The sequence below is a fragment of the Notechis scutatus genome, chromosome 1 (assembly GCF_049901735.1).
Source record: "Notechis scutatus isolate UNSWTSFEM ecotype Mainland chromosome 1, rNotScu1.2, whole genome shotgun sequence".
NCBI classification, from domain to species: Eukaryota; Metazoa; Chordata; class Lepidosauria; order Squamata; family Elapidae; genus Notechis; species Notechis scutatus.
Window position 1 is genome coordinate 67,544,187 of NC_142009.1, and position 18,573 is coordinate 67,562,759.

The following is an 18,573-nucleotide window of genomic DNA, read 5'->3' on the forward strand; positions in this document are numbered from 1 at the left end:
GTAGTTTTTATATATCCTTATTTTCATATAAATCTGTTTCTTTGTATTGGCTTTTATTTATATTTTTGTCTGATATGGAGACTGAGTTCAGTATATGTAAACACTTTTAGGGAAGGAAATATATTTACATTTGGAATTCCATTTTCAAATCTTTCATGTATAACTGCTAATGTATTTACTTTTTACAACTTTTCTTTTGTTCCTTATAATTGAGTGTGCTTGAATAAAGGTGGTTTATTGGCTTACATTTTAAATAAAGTAAGTAAAAAAAGCTAGTAAAGTCTTTTCCTGCTTCAGGCCATCTGCTGTTGTTGAGGGGAAAGCGAGACAATTTGCCATATCAGGTATAAAAGCATGTAAGCTGGTGCACTTGACTTCTTTAAAATAAAAATTGAAAAGTAGACATTCATATTTTCACATTCTAGGCTGCTTCACACTCACATTAAATTAGTGGGCCTGAAGGGATTAACAGTTGCCAAAATGTGGCTGAATGCTTGCAAATATAGAATCAGCTTAAATCTCAACTTACTTGAAACTCAATTTGGATCTCAATATATACATTTCTAAGATCATGTTAGCCATGAAGTATTCTCCTTCAATTGTTTCTACATATAAACTTGCATTTTAATCTCTTAGGCCTCTTTATGGGAAGAAGAGTAGGATGAGGATTGCACATGCAGTGAGACCCAGAGAAGGAGGGCTTGGGTATATGCATGTGAGCACAGGGTGACCCATGGAAGGAGGGCATGGCATGCAGAAACGTTGAGGGAGAGGTTTGTAATCTTCCCTGCTGGATTCCTCATTGGCTTTGCTTGTGACAGCCTGGCAAGGAAGGTGACAAATGATGGGGTCAATGGAATGCTGCAACCATCATAATTGTGAGCTGGTTGCTAAGCATCTGAATTGCAGTCACTTATTATTGGGATGCTGCAATGGCCAGAACTTTGAGGATTGGTTCTAAGTGCCCATTGTTCAGCACCGTTGCATCTTCAAACAGTCACTGAATGAATGACTTGGTAAGTAAAAATCTTTTGTAACAGTTACAACAACAAATGAAAATTGAACATTCCACTTCTTATATTATTGTAGGTATACTAAAAGATATCCCATAATGTACTAAATAAAATACAATGCATATGTTAATCATATAGGATAAATAATTTGATGAAAGGATGAATTGAAGGTAGTTGTACTGACCAAGCATGACAGACCTTAAAGGCAAATATACATTTACTGAGGTACCACCAAAGGAAAATTTTTGTAGATCAGGGTTGAAATGAGAAATCCTTCATGCTCTCTGGGATTGGTCATTTTCTTGCAGATGTTTTACTACCCAAACTAGGTAACATCATCAGCACTAGTAGAGAATGGGGTTTGTTGTCATTTTCTGTCAATGATAACACTGCCATACACCAAAAACATCAGAAACTGTCAACAGGCTATTATAACCACAAGGCACCAGCGTGGCACACAAATGAACTAAACATCCTAAACAAACAAAAAAAAGCATTAGCCCCAGAAGACAAAACAGGAGTCATCTACAACATACAGCATAAGGACTGCAACAGTCACTAAGTAGGACAAACAGGCAAAAGACTAGCATATCACAACCATGAACAACTAGCAGCCAGAAGACATTATGAAAACTCCTTAATTTCAGAAGACATGGACAGATTCAACCATTCTTTCAATTGGGAAGCAGTGCCTATTCTAGACCAAACCAAGTCCAAAAAAAACTAGAAAATTCCTGGAAACCTGACACTCAGACAAATCAGCCATCAACAGGCACATAGATGTAAACAATATCTACATATTCATTCATTCATTCATTCATTCATTCATTCATTCATTCATTCATTCATTCATTCAAAAGAGATAATCAACAAGCCAAAAATGTCCTTAATACTATCTCCTTCAAGGAATGTTTCTGCTCTTTGTTCTTGTGTTTGAATATTTACCTCAAGGCTGTCTCTAGGGTTCTCAAGAACAGAGTTTTCCAACCTTTTTGATTTTGTGGACGGGCTTGGAAGGGAGAAGAAACATGTCTAAATCACAGAGCTGGTTTAGAAGGGTAAAAGAATGAAAAGTCCTGAGAAGTCAAAGACAACCAGCAGTCATATTATCCTAAGATTTCTCCCAATATGTTAGGACATTTTTTTTCAAGTAGGTGCCTACTGACTATCTAGAATTTGCAGAATCCTTAGCCATCCATTATTGTTGCAATTTTTAAAATTCTATATTTACCCTAGATTAGCATTAAATATACTTTACTGAAATGTATATGATTCCTGCTACAATGGTTTTGTCAGTTATGTGAGACCTGGCCAACTTTGATCTGGTCATTTCCAAGCAATGAACTTGTTCAGGCTATCTTTGCTTATTACTTGTGCCTAATCAAATTAAAGATGTTTATAAAACTCCTCCAATACAAACACTGATATTTTAGAAAGCTGTATTTCTGTTCCCAAATCACATTGATGCATTCATAGTATACAAATCTTCTATTTATGATTTTCACATATTATTCAGATTGCTGGGCTATAATTCTTGGGTTTATACTACTAAGGTGCACCAGCAATGGTGGGATTGAAATTTTTTTACCAGTTCTGTGGGTGTGGCTTGATGGGTGTGGCAGGGGAAGGATACTGTAAAATTTCTAGTCAGAAGTGGTATTTGCCGGTTCTCTGAACTACTCAAAATTTCTGCTACCGGTTCTCCAGATCTGGTCAGAACCTGCTGAATACCACCTCTGTGCACCAGGATATGTGCAAGCTCACTAAGATTCATTTTAAAAAGAATTGTGAATATACCAGAGTATACAGAAGTTCACAGAAGAGGAACAAGGGGCAAAAGGGGCATCATAACACAAACTCCATTCCTTATGTGCATTTATATGATATCATCAAACCCATGACTTCATAATACAGTACCTATGACCATGGTTTTGGTATCATCATGATGACTAGTAACAACACCTATGATAATGCAAGGAAGAATCCTGATGAGATTGTATGGTATATTTGACTCAGAGTACTTTATCCCATCCTGATTAGTTTATATATGAACTGAAATGCATCAGTAAATTATTTTAAAAAGAAAGAAAGAAAGAAATGGACGAGAAATTAAAAACATAGCATACTAAGCACATACTAAACACTGTACTAAAATCATTTTATGAAAATACCAAAATGTATCTGGAGGACAGAATAGAATGAAGAGCATAAAATGCCTACAGAGCTGTAATGGAAAAGACCAAGGGAAATCTTACTCAACCCAGTGAAAATATTGAAAACGGCTGTTCCAATGAATTCAGAAAATGTACCTTACTCAACAAAGCATTCACAAAATATTCCCTACATTTGTTTCTCATTATCTCTTTTTCAGTCCCTACCACAATGCATGAAAACTTTTATGTTTTTCCATTCCATAGGGGTTCCCATAGTAATAATTTTTGTCAGATTTATTGTAGGGACAGATGAAATTTATTTTCTTACTTTATATGGTATTATTTGCTAAGCTTTATTAGCAACTGATTTTATTTTTGGCATTTAAATTCTACAACCACAGATTGTATTACACACTCTAGGTGTGCTTCAAATTATATCAGGGGTGGTGGTCAAAAAAGATGGTGGCTGCAATTGTTGAGCAACACCCCTCTGTCATATATGTCACACATTTCACCCACACATAAAAAGAGGCAGAACCTGTCACACCTGCTATTTTGATGTTGTTGATTGTTCCCATAGATTGAAACATTGTCAGTCACTAAATGTTTAGTGACCATAGATTTCAATCTAGGCTAAATGTCGCTTTTCATATTCTAGAGGAAAGGGGTTCAAGGAAGAGATTAACCAACATATATTAGACATGGTGGACAGTTCAGCAGTTTGGCAGTTCGATTCTCACCAGCTTAAGATTGATCAGCCTTCCATCCTTCTGAGGTTGGCAAAATGAGGGCCCAGATTGTTGGGGGCGATATGTTGACTCTGTAAACTGCTCAGAGAGGGCTATAAGGCACTGTGAAATGATATCTAAGTCTAAGTGCTATTGCTATAATAAGTAAACAGAATTTCATTTCAGATGAAATTTCAGCAGTATAAATACCAAATACTGAAACCAAGAAAGGAAGAAAGAAAACATTGTTTGCTGTATGCATTTGTCCCTTTCCCACTCCCATGTCCAACAGATATCTCAGACCTCAGGTAATATATTTTCATTAAACCTTCAAGGTAGCCTATGGGAAAAAAGTAGGATATAAATCAGAAAATGAAATAGTCTCCTTCCTTGACACTCTCTAATATGCTGGGAGTACAAATAGTGACTAGCAATGACTACCTTGAAAGTTGCCTTTAGAAATTCTACAAGTTGTTATTCCCATATCTGGATGCTACTGGTGGGGGGAGTTGGCTTTAAAACTACCCAATAAACACCTGGAAATAATGGGATTGTTCCTATAAAATGTGTTCTTTAGACTTTTGAGTGTGCTCTGTTCCCTTGCACTTTTCTGCATGTTTGATGGATTCCTTATCCAATACAATAGATTATTTATATTACAGAGGTGTCATAATACTTATCTATTTATTGGGTATTGGTACCTTGAGCCTACTTCAGATTTAGAACAGAGAGTACATAACCATGCATAAAGGTAGGATACAACAGCCTTTTAAACCAATTACAGTGTAATATCCCAATTAAATGTTAATAGGTACTCCTATTCATGTTGGTAGCTAGAATACTATATTATAGACTAATGAATGGCAGACACATAATGGAGAGTGGAGAAATAATGTATTGATGCATTGTGGAAAATATCAAATTAACAACACAGAAGTCCCAAATAAAGAACTCAATACAGCAACTGGTTTTTCTGATGAAAAGATTCATGAAATAGGTTCATAGTCTAATGACATATAGTTATAAATGATGAGGGTGAGATCTTCATATATCCTGCCTGTAAAAATTGCAATACGTGAAATAAACTCAGAATTAATGAATGCCCCTTTGTAATCATTAGATTTAAGATTTAACAATTAAAAAGAAAGAAACTGTGGCTACCCATTGTCTGGAGTCCAGAAAGTTAGAACTGTGTGATGACCCGGGGTGTGGCACAAAGGTAAGGCAGTCAGATAATCAGTAAGAGTCCTTTTATTAGTTCCAACTTTCTCCCAATGTCCTGGTTACCTTCTGGCTGGAGAAAAACTCTCCTAGGAACAGCCTTTGGCTGCAGAGAATCAAGTCCAAAACGTGGTCAACAAAAATTGTAACTATAAGTCCAATCAAGGCAAAATGAGATAATTAGTCCAGCAGGGCAGGAGCAAGGATTCCAGATGTGAAGGCATGGCAATAACTAAACACAGTTGGGAAGATGCCAGGAACACAGAACACAGAATAAACTCGTGTTTTCTCCCAGCAGTTGCCGCACTCAGCATGCATTTCTTTTAAACTCTCTTCCCAGCTATGGATAATGAAGAGAATCAGGGCCCTTTCCTCCCTCATATGCCACATAACCCATGTTGCTCTCTTCTCAGTTCCTCCCTGGGTCTTCCTCTGAACTCCCTCTCCCTTGTTCTACCTCTTCCCTGCTCTGCCTAGCCAGACTTTGCTCTTCCCCAGTTTCCTCCACAGCCAATGAAGCCACACTTCCACTCTCTGTCAGCTATTCGGATTCAGACTCCACGGATTCAGACTCCGACAGGGGCATGACAAACTGCATGAGCTGAACATAGAAGATAAAAGACAGCATATCTAAAATACATGGGTGGGGGGAGACAGAAAACAGAAATGCGCTTTTTAAAGTGCTTTCAACTTTCAGGAGCAAGACACTCTTGCCCAGCAAAATCTTCCTGAAGTTTTGCCTGCAATTCCATTATCCAGAAAGCTGGAGAAGCTCAGATTAGAATTTGTTTGCATAAATTTGGAAGGAAAGAAAGGTTTAGAAAAAATGCAATCCGTTAACAGTCTGAGTCCCAGGCTCTTCATTGTTTATAAACAAAAAAATCAATACTTATAAAGGAGAATGTTTGTAACTCAGAGTTGAAATGTGGGGTCCTTTGTGCTCCTTGAGCTTGGTTGTTTTTTTGCAAATGAAGATGAAACGTCTGCAAGAAATCAGACATGGTCAGAGAGCACTAAGGATTCCTCATTTCAACCCTCTCATAATATACCCTAACTGAATAATCATCATGGATGATAGAAGGAGGATGCTATGGGCATAACTTTCATTCAGGAGTATTAAACAGAAATTCTTACATTTTCTTCTCCAACAAAATATTCTTCTATTTTAGTACCATATTTCTCTTAATGATGATTCTGAACATTATTCCTGGACCTAATGGAGCCAGCTACTATTGCTACTCTCATTTTCTGTTACACAATTCTGAAGTTTCCCTGGCTATATGCTTTCCAAGAATGAGGAATTCTCTCTTGATAGGATTTATTTGAATACAGGAAGTTAGGAGGCTGTAGACTTCTGGAGGAATTACACAAAGAAAAACAGACTTTGGCTAAGTAGAAGAACACCACATTCCACTTAAAAGTACAGTATTTCACTGAACATCCTTTCATCAAACTGAGTAACACCTGCTTTTCTAAAAAAGATTTTAAAAAAAATCTTTGACACTAGCATCAAGAAGTGAAAGTGAAGTTTTAATACAAATGGTTAGGCAGCCTTGGAAGAAAAGGGTGTTAAATAACTTTTTCTTTTGTTCCTTGGAGGGTAGGATATTAGCATCAGTTAGGTTTAAACTATTTATTTATTTATTTATTTATTTATTTATTTATTTATTTATTTATTTATTTATTTATTTGGTTTGTCAATTGCTTACAAGATAATAGGTATAAGTAAAAACATGGTTATGAATACATGGATACATATAAGAAAAATAAAAGAAACAATAGGACAGGGATGGTAGGCTTGTTGTTGCACTTACGCATGCCCCCTACAGACCTCTTAGGAAAGGGGTGAGGTCAATAGTAGACAGTCTAAGGTTAAAGTTTTTGGGCTTTGGGGAAGAAACCACAGAGTTAGGTAGAGTATTCCAGACATTGTCCATTCTGTTGTTGAAGTCGTATTTCCTGCAATCAAGTTTGGTGCGAGTTTGTATCTATTGTGTACTCTTGTACTGATGTGGTTGAAGCTGAAGTATTCATTGACAGGTAGGACATTGCAGTAGATAATTTTATGTACTATACTTAGATCGGACTGAAGGTGGTGTAGTTCTAGGTATTCTAGGTCCAAAATTTCAAGTCTGGTGGCATAAGGTATTCTGCAACGAGTAGAGGAGTGGAAAACTCTCCTCATGAAATATTTCTGGACTTTCTCAACTGTATTAATATCCATTATGTAATGCGGATTCCAGACTGATGAGTTGTATTCAAGTATCGTTCTAGCAAATGTCTCATGGAATTTAAAGGCTTTATTGTAGCTGCTTTGGTTAACCTAGTTCTTAATGTTCTGAAACAGTTAAATTATTACTAAAGTTCCAGTTTTTTTAAAAAAACATCCTAAAGATGAAAGTAGGGGAAAAAATCTTATTCAATCACTTGAAAACAGGACAGCCAAAGTTTTCAACTTCCTGATAATTTAGTCCAGCCACTGATATCAAAAAGAAAGAACGAATGAGCGATAGTAATTTATATGAATGCCTTTTTCTCTGCTAAATAGCTACTGTATAGTCAACCTCATGTGAATTACCCCCCCCCCAAAAAAAAATTGCCCAAAGCTTGTCTAAATTTGTGATATAAATTTAAAGTTTAAAAATGAAATATACAGGCTATTTAGGACACACAATTGAGGAGCACAGGGAATTTCACTTTTCCAATGATATATTTTTGTGGTGGTTTCAGATTCTTTTCTAATTCTCTTAACTTTGTTGTTTTAAATAAATCAGGGGTATCAAACGCATGTCCTCATGGTGACATCACGTGACCTATTGGGACTTTTTTCCCCTTTGCTAAACTGGGCATGGGCATGGGCCAGCACATGATACATCCTGCCGGTGGGCCAGGAGTTTGACAGCCTTGCTTTAAATGATTCCGATATTAAAATGAATAAGTGAAAAAGAAGAAAACTACTGAATTCTTTACTGAATTATTTCAGGGATTGAAGCACATAATGTATTTCAAACCTCCTGTATATTTTAATAGAATAGCAAGCTTTGGGGTCAGATTTGCTTTTTTTTCTTTCTTTTGATAAGTCTACCTTCTGGTCTTACCATTCTCTGTCTACCAATTCTGGATAAAAGGGATGGCAGATAGAACCTGCAAGGTAACTTAATTATACTTTTTAATTTTTAAAAAAATTCTCACACACTTCATACTTTCAGTCCCACTGATAGACCAGACAAGGGAAATGAACTCCACAGGTTAGCTAAAACTTCTTGATTGAACTTGGCTTTAATAACAGAATCTTGCAAATCTGCTTGGTTATAACTTATTATTATATATTAATACATTTTGGATGCCTCTGTCTGAGCCACTTCTGAATGTTATCCTGTTGTGCACTTTAAAAAATGCTTCAGTCATTTTTGCCCTGGCAACAGATCCTGCATATCCTTAGCAAGGTCATCTTTCTTAATCTCTACAGTTGGTTTGTTAATTAATCAGAATTAGTCTGCATTTCAAATGCTTAGTGATTTGCACATCTTTTTAAGAACTCTCAACATTTTTATTGGTAATAATATTGTTTGCCTATTTTATTTGACTGTGGTTTCTTGATTATATTCTTGATTATAAGTCCAGTCTCTGCTCTTAATTCACATCATAACCTTTTAAAGCGGGGCTATCAAACTCCCAGCCCATGGGTCAGATGCATCAGACGAGGACCATGCACATGCCTGGTTTAGTGAAGGGGGAAAAAGTCCTAATACATGCCATGATGATGTGAGTTTGACACCCCTGCTTTAGAGCAAGGTTTTTTTTTTATGGAGATTCTCAGTCATCCAGATCATGATTGCTTTTTCAAAAGGCAACCGAACTTCCCTTGTTTTTCCTTGAAGAAGTTTCACTTCTCATCCAAGAAACTTCTTCAGTTCTGGCTGAACAGTGGAGAATGGGAGGATTTATATTCCTTGTAGTCATCTGATTGTTAGTACTTTCTCTGCTCCTTAGAGCATGGATTAATTTATTATCTTATTAAAATAACTCACCATTTCAGGACCTGCTTTATGCACATACTTTGATAAGTATGGGCATCAAATCCTGGGGACACGTACCGGTAATTCATTTTTGAAAAGAATTGTGCAATTTGCATAGTTTCCCCTCAACATAATGTGTTTCTAATCTACCCTCCTGACGGTAATTCTTTCTTCTTCTTTTTGTTTCTGTTTTTCTTGCTGTCACAGAGGAGGTCACTCTATTCTGCAAAGCACCTGAGGCTAGGACAAGAAGTAACAGATGGAAGATGATCAAAGAGATCTAATTTAGAATTAAGGAGAAATTTCCTGATAGTGAGAACAATTAATCAGTGGAATTGCTTTCCTCAGAAAGTTGTGGGTCCTTCAGACACTTTCAAGAACGGATTGCCATTTCTTTGGAATGGTATAGGGCCGTGATGGCGAACCTATGGCACGTGTGCCAGAAGCGGCATGCAGAGCCATCTCTGCCAGCCCGCAAGCCATCACCCCAGCTTAGTTCCACTGTGCATCTGCGTGTGCCTCCCGCCAGCCAGCTGATTTTTCAGAAATCTGCCACACATGTGCAGGGGATGGGGTGCATGTGGGAGATGCTTGCTCATGCACAGGGGTGGGTGGGGGGGTCACACAGGGGGGGTCATGTGTGCATTGCATTATGGGTGCAGGCACGCGATGGCAAAAAAGGTTCACCATCCCAAGTATAGGGTCTCCTGCTTAAGCATGGGGTTTGACTAGAAGACCTCCAATATCCTTTCCAACACTTCTATTCATTCTGTTATTCTGTTATTCTCTTCCTGATCTTCCACATTTCAGCTGTGGAGCAACAACATCAAACGACTTCTCTGAAATGTGTTAGTGCATATTTGGTGCATTGTACTACAAGCCAAGCTACAATGCTTACATGAGATCCACCTGTGGTTCATTAGCTCTGCTATCTTACATGAGATCCACCTGTGGTTCATTAGCCTTCCATTCTCTTTGGATTAACAGCTCTGCCTAACCTCCCTTTTCAGTGGAGATATTACATCCTTATTTAATTGTTTCACCAGGACACTGGAAAGCATTCACCCTGACAGGAGTGCTTAATGCTGATTAAAAACAATTTTTCAAAACAGGATAAACCTAAGAATACAACTTGTGCTCTGTCATAGTGCATTATTAGTAGCATTCAATTATTTGGCCGGGTGTGCTGACACACTGCAATGCAGTGCACAATGCAAAAAGTATAACAATAGCACTTAGACTTATATACTGCTTTACACTGCTTTACAGCCCTCTCTAAGCAGTTTACAGAGTCAGCCTATTGCCCCCAACAATTCGGGTCCTCGTTTTACCAACCTCGGAAGGATGGAAGGCTGAATCAGCCTTGAGCCTGGTGAGATTTGAACTGCCAAATTGCAGGCAGCCGGTAGTCAGCAGAAATAGCCTTCAGTACTGCACTCTAATTACTGCACCACCAAGGTTGTATTGTAAATGGAATTTTTATTTGTTAGATAAACTTGTGGGTTAGATATAGATGGAGTAGGGATGAATATACTTACGGAAAAGGGTATCTTGTACAGATAGCTTTTTCTGGATTTTGGAATGTACCATTATCTTGAACCTTTTTAGGAGCAAAGTCCTCATAAAGAAAGCATGTATTGTTCTTAAAAACGATGTGGCTATTTAAAGCTATCATTGGATGCTGAAAGTTATTGAAATACAAAAAAATAATTTAAAACTATAATTGGGCAAACTGTTGAAAATTGCTAATTCTTCTTCAATCCTTTACATACTCTTTATCATAGTAAGAATATGTTGTAGTAAAATAGGGGGGAAAAATCTAATAATAAAATAAACATGGAAGACCACTGTGCTAAACACTGTTAAGTTGATTACATTACAAGAATAATGTAATTGTATTTTAAAAAGCACATAGTACTCTTGTTAAAAACACCCTTTTTCATTATTCTAATGGTTTAAGATGAGAAGATATGGGCTACTTATTTCATTAATATCTTTTTCCTTCTAGGTATTTTCATGAAAACTTAGAAACTGTTCCTATTAGCATGATGCCACTAACTACAAAATGACTTTTTCTTTTTGTTGTCTAAAGGCTGAATATTAATTTCATAATATCGTATGCTTATGTTCTTGATTAGTAATTTGGGAAGACAGTTTTGAATTGAAAAATTTCCTTCATAACTTAAGCAAATTTAGCACAGTTAAGCAGAACTGAGTACTGATTTGTCTATATGTTTGTTGCTATAATTGCTCTGGAGGAAGCCCAAGGCTGAACTCTGGTATCTTGAACTGGAATTGAATAAAATCCTGACTTTGGAAACTCATGTACAGTAAGTGTTGACAATACTGGGTCTGAAGCACTCATTGCTCAGCAGTGTTTTAATTTCTGATTAGTTATGTGCGCTATTGATAAAAAAGTCTTATTTGTATTTCCCTGCAATGTGCAGAAGCTTATTTACTTGGAAAGCCAATTTTAGTGTTTTCAACATACTGAATGACAAAGTAGCCAATCATGTTTTAGCCTAACGTTTTGTGTGAAGCCAGCTTATAGTTCAGTGTGTCAGGTAAATGTAGAAAATAGTTTAATTTCATAAACCATAGTTAGACCAAGCATGTTTTGAAAAAACAGGTGCTTTCTTCAAGTTGTTTCTTCAAGTTGCCTTCTTTCAGTGGTTAAAAATCTTAATTAAAAAAAACTGATGGTACACGTTAGTGCAATGGAAAAGGGAGAATATGAAAGTTGGAAAGTTTCCCCAATTGCCAGTTATGGCATTTAGAGTTTTTAGACTTACAATTGTTTATCATCATTTTTCTGAAAACAACGAATATTCCTGAAATCTCGTGCAAATATGGTTAATTTGCATCCTTTGTTTGGATTGTATTTTAAGTCTGATTTGTCTTTGGAGGTTATTGGAGGTTATTGGATGAGGAAGACAAAAAGAGGAAACAGGATATCAGAAAGAGACAGTTTCAGTGGATCAGTTTTTGGCTCTGGAATGATTCAACATTTGGTATGGTCCTATTCATAATTAGCCTGCAGTGTGGAGCTGAGCAGATGATTCTTGGAAGGATGTTATCTTTGATAGAGAACAGATTGCTCACTGTTGCACTACTAGAATAGTTTGGCTATTCAGTGATGTGGCATCCTTTTATCTTTTTTTTTCACACTCTTCCTGTCAATATTGCTATTCTGCTTGTGTTGTTATAATTGTGGAGATTATTATTTGGACTGAGTCAGATATGTCCATTACAAAATAACTACATATGTGACTCATTCTTATCACTTTTACTTAAACTCCATCAGAAATCAAGTTGTTCTTATTGTTGCCATAGCATGGTGATTTGTACAATATAGAAATTCCATTTTAACTATGATTTTCAACCTTTCCCCCCTCAAATACATATGTGTGTTTGTGTGCGTGCATACATTTTGTGTATGAACAAGAAAGCTGGTAAATATTAAAATTCTACTTCACACATTTATCCAGCATAATTGATTTAACTCTGTCAACACTGAAATGTATAGAGATTGACCTCTTCAAGCACCTACAGATTTGACTTTCAGATCATACGAGGGTAATTATAACACAATCGCCATAAGTTCAGTCTTTTCAGAATTCAGGGCACAAACCCATTCTTCAATTAACCAAATGAGAAGGTTTAAGATAGAAAATTTGTCCTATTGACTTAATCCCAGTTCAGCCACTCCCAGTACAGCAGGGGTGTCAAACTCACAGTATCATGGTAGCATCATGTGATGTATTGGGACTTTTTTCCCCTTTGCTAAACCGGGCGGGTGCGGGGTCAGCACATAATGCATCCAGCTCATGGGCCACAAGTTTGACACCCCTGCAGTAGAGGAAACACTAAAATACATCTCTGAAACATTCAAAACAAATAAACTAAAGATAAATAAATAAACAAGAACAGCAAAATGGGAAGTCTATCTTGATGATTTAAACCCATAGATACCAATTATAAGTTTTTCCCTTTCAAAAAGGAAACATCTCTGACCAACACAGAAAAAGACTGCCAAAAGTCTGCAACACAAAATAAATAGAACTGATTATTTCAGACTTCTCTTTTTATAACTCTCAGAAGACCATTCTTAAGTGTTTCATTTCTGTCTCACATTGAACATTAATAAATTCACTTCATGCTAAAAAGTGTTAACGCTTCACCAATGGTTTAATGTGTGTGACTGGGTATGTTTAAATGAACAGAGAATTAAGATGATTGGTTCAAATATACTATTCTTTGTTTTGTTTATAATGGCCTCTGTCAACACTCATTAAACCTAATAGCGCCTACATATTATCCAGCCCATAGATCAAAAGCTCCTGTTTAACAAGACTGTACAACTCCAGAATAAGCACTAATGATAATTTAAAACTATACCACTTTCTCTTATGGCTTTAACTTCCTTATCTGTGACCTTGCAAATTGACTCAGTTCTCATATTTTCTGATCATCTCATCATTTTTTCTAGGTGCTTGCAGTTCAATTGTGTCATTGTCTCTGCTTCACAGAATTCACATTAACATAAAGCATCCAGGAGCAGACTCTGAGTCAGTACTTGGACACAAAATTGTTGATATCTATGATTTTTTTAAAGTGACTGTTCTCTTTTTTTAACCATTGGTTTCCCTCCCATTTTGCTCTTCAGCATTTTTACCTGTCATCTGCTTTTATAAATTTTCTTTATTGTTTTTTTTTTTCATTTGCAGGTAAAATTATTGATAAACCTAGTTAAAAAAATTCAGCTTTCTTAAAACACTTGATGTAGCTTCAAACAAAGAGGCATGTGATGAACCTCCAGATCCTTCATCATTAATATAGAATACCAGGAAAGTGACATGCACTCTCTAGTTAAAACCACTAATCAAACAGAAATTCCCTTATAGTTTGAACAATGAGGAAGTTTCTTCCAAATAATTACTGTGGAGCTGAACCAGGGGTGGGATATGACAGAGTTAACTACCAGTTCAGGATTTACGAGCTTTGCTGCGCACCTGTTAATAGTCATTAGCACGCTGCGTGCCGAGAAGCAGCCTTTGAAATAGCCCTCTTTTCTTGTTTTTTTAACTGCAGCTGTGCCTCGTTCAGCAGCTGAAGTTGAAAAATCAGGAAATAAAGATCAGGTAAGAGCCCGGGTGGGTGCGTGGGCAAAAACATCAGCAGACATAGAACCGGTTCTATGTCTGCTGCTCTTCAGAGCTACCAGTTCTACATAGGTGGACAGAACCGGTAGAAACCCACCCCTGAACACATCTACATTTGTGTGAGAGGGGTAGAATGGTGGTTTCATTTAATTTCTCCAGAGTAAGACAAAATTTGTAAACCCATCTAAAGGGTTCAATTCCTCCTTAATAACAACACTAGCACCCCTACTGAATAAACCTATAAAGAGATGTTCTTTCCTTGGATTTAATGGGGAAATGGGATGTTAGAAAGACTGGAAAAGAAGTGATGGTACTATGAAAGATACTTCCCAAGGCCACGTTTTCATAAAATAAATGTGGCTTGCCAAATGTCACTCTTGAGAATGCCTCTGAAATCCTCTTTTCCTTAGAAAGACTTTCTAGAGAGAATTCTTTTTCATCCAATTGAATAAGAACTATTAGGAAATCATGCAGAAAAATTTGTAAGCATTAATGTGATTGGGCTCCTTTGTCCTATTATTTGAATATGTCTTATCTTTGAAGTAGCTGAAAACCAATTTGCTTTATCATCTCTATAAAATCCCTTCTGATATTGAATGACTATCCGCCAACCATTTAATCTTCCCTCTAGCATGCTAAAATGCCCAATTGGATTTAAGAAGAATTGCACTGGAATCAAGAAGGCTGTTGCATCCATCTGCCTGTTACCTGCCTGCTCCCTCACACAAGGGATTCTCCACTTGCACACTGCCTCTGCTTATCATTCTTTTATGTACGCAAGTACACCAGAGGTGGTATTCAGCAGGTTCTGACCAGTTCGGGAGAACCGGTAGCGGAAATATTGAGTAGTTCAGAGAACCAGCAAATACCATCTCTGACTGGCCCTGCCCCCATCTATTCTCTACTCCAGAGTCCCAGCTGATCAGCAGGGTCTTGTTTTGTTGCCCTGCACAGGAGATAGTTAGCGGGGTGGGGAGAGAATAGGGTTTTGCAGTATCCTTCCCTTGGAGTGGGGACAGAATGGGAATTTTACAGTATCCTTCCCCTGCCGTGCCCACCAAACCACGCCCATCAGACCAGACCACACCCACCAAGCCATGCCCACAGAACCGGTAGTAAAAAATTTTGAATCCCATCATTGAAGTATACCATGCTTTAAGGGGGATATGTGTTGGGGACCCTTCTCAGGGCTAGGCCTGACAAAGCATTGGAGAACTCTGCTGAAAAATTTCTTATTACAGTTATACAACACTCAACAAAACACTTAATAGGAGTAATTCTGGTTTTTATTGATCTGAGTAGTCAGATCCTGTTCGCTGATGATGGGTCTTTCCTGGGATTTAATTTTTGACCTCTCTTCTTGGTGTTTCTTTCTTTGTTGAAGTCTTTTATTAAACTGTGTATGGAGAATGGGACATAGCAATTCATCATTTGGAAGAGTAAAAAGCTATACTTCTATAGCTTTATTAATTAAAAGTGAAGAGAAGGACCAGGGGAGACATGACAGCAGTGTTCTAATATTTGAGGGGCTGCCACAGAGTGGAAGGGGTCAAGTTATTTTCTAAAGCACCTGTAGGCCAGACAAGGAATAATGGACGGAAACTGAACAAGGATAAGTTTAACCTGGAAATAAGGAGAAATTTTCTGACAGTGAAAACAATCAACCAATGGAACAGCTTGCCTTTGGAAGTTGTGGGAGTTTCATCACTTGAGACTTTCAAGAAGAGATTGGACTGCCATTTGTCAGAAATGGTGTAGGGCAGAGGTCTCCCAAACTTGGCCACTTTAAGACTTGTGGACTTCCAGAATTCTCCAGCCAGCATAGCATAGAATTCTGGGAAGTTGCAGTCCACAAGTCTTAAAGTGGCCAAGTTTGGGGACCTCTGGTGTAGAGTCTCCTGTTTGGGCAGTGGGTTGGACTAGGTGACCTACAAGGCCCTTTCCAATTCTGATTATCTGCAATCTGTATTTGATGGTGGCAGTTGAAATGATTTTCTTCCAACCATATATGTAAATTATGGCAATTGAACTCAGGACCTTCTTCATGTTCTATAATATGAGGTTCAGTAATCTGAGGGTAAATCAAATTACCAAATGGACTTGTGTCACATTAAAATGTGGTTATATAGTTGTATAGTTGTTATGTTTTAATGATTTATTGGATGTATTTAATTTAAACTTAACCTTAGCCTTCTGTCCTCCCTGTTTATAGATAGCCACACCCTAAAGACATATGGTTTGGTCATGTACATGTGTCTTCAAGTCCAGGTTCACTTCTGGCAACTACCTGGATAAGTCCCTGAAGCTTTCTTGGCAAGTTTTCAGAAGTCACTTGTCGTTGCCTTCTTCCAAGGGCTGAGAGAGAGAGCAACTGATGAATGGCTTGTGTCTTAGATAGGTCTAGAGCTTACTGTATCCTGGTTTCTAGACTGATGCCTACTGGTTCTCCTGCAGTAGTTTAAAACAGTGGTCGCCAACCGGTGGGCCATGGCCCACTGGCGGTCCACAAGAAAATGTTGGTGATCCACAGAGAAATGTCACCCCCAGAGCACCCCACAAAGCAATTAATCCAGGCTGTGCAGGAACACAACGCTGCGCTGCCCACATAGCACACGGGAACCCTCCCTCCCTGCCCACTCACTCCTTACCTGGCAAACTTGCTATTTTTCCTTTTTCTGACCATCAGCTGTTCTGCTGTGTAGGGAGATTTAGATTACCTAGAAAGCAGGAAATCATTGCATTTCTTGCTTTCTAGTTAATCTTTAGATCTTCAGCTCTGCTTTTAGGCAGAGGTTCTGCTTTCAAGTTCGGCTCTGCTTTTAAACAGAGCTGAACCTTCCTTAGGATTGAAGCAGTGCAGACTCAGCTAGCCAACGGCAGAAACACAGATCTCTGAATGAATCTGTGATTCTGTGAGCAACTCAATCTGCCTACCTGCTGTGCCTGATTTTGGGTAAAAGTTGCTCTTTTTTTTATAAAAAAAAAAATTCAATATTTATATAAATATTTATAATATTTACATACAAGCCATGCCCAGCCAGTCACATGACCACTAAGCCAAACCCACAAATTAGGTCATGTCCACAGAACCTGTTGTTAAGAAATTTGAATCCCACCCCTGCCTCTGTGTGTTTGTGTGTGTGTGTGTGTGAGAGAGAGAGAGATGGGGGGGAGGGAGGGAGAGAGAGGGGGGGAGTTAGATCAGATCTCTCTCTCTTCTCTCTCTCTCCCATCAATGTCAGCAAACCACCGTCAGTCAAAATTCACATTAGTGGTCCCCAGGATTTAAATTATGAGTTTGGTAGTCTCTGAGGTCCAAAAGGTTGGTGACCCCTGGTTTAAAATGTTTCTTTTAAATCAATTAACAATAGGGCAATATAGTAAAATATCAACATCAAAATACAGCAATAACCACAACTACCTGGCATCTTTCCCCCAATCACTATATTAAAAAGTAAAAGTTCTATAAAACTGCTTGGTTTTAGTGTTTTCCAGAATGTTCAGATAGAGAAAGAATCATCCCAGTTTAATCATACACATATGCTATTAGGAAATTTTAAAAATAAAAATTTGTTAATACAGATTCAGGTTTCTATTTTCCCCATAAATTACCAAGATTTAAATCAAATCTTACATTCAAGCTATAATAAAGGTACCAACCTGAGTAATGTATGCAACCAGCTACCTTGGAAGAAGATAAATGAAAATGACAGATGAATGCATTCCTAAGACATTGATGACTGTAGTAACTAGCCTTTGACAAATGAATCCATGAGACAGGACATTACCTTTAAAAATTGTATATTCTTATATAGCTGGACAGCAACAAATTTAGTAGCCAGCAGATTGGTAGCACTTGTAATAAACAGTAGTTGCTTGTACTAAGCAATAGAATACTTTGAAAGTAAGAAGAAATGACAGGAGCAGAGTTTGCAAAATGTAATGTAACTGGAATTGTTTTTTAAAAAGGCAGGATTGAGATCCTGAAATATCCTGTGGCTAATATATTGTTTTCTTACAATTCTAAACTAGAATACTTCCAAATACTTGTTCAGATTTCTAAAGCCCATTCAGGAATTCACTGTAGGGACTTGATAGTGCCTGTTTATACATTAGCTCAGATATAAACCATATTAACTCCTATTATTATTATTATCATTATTATTATTATTAATAATAATAATAATAATATATATATATATGGATCTTTGGTTATTCGGGTTTTCTCCCGCGTAAGATTGGAAGTATCTAGGCAACGTTTCGATGAAGTCTCATTC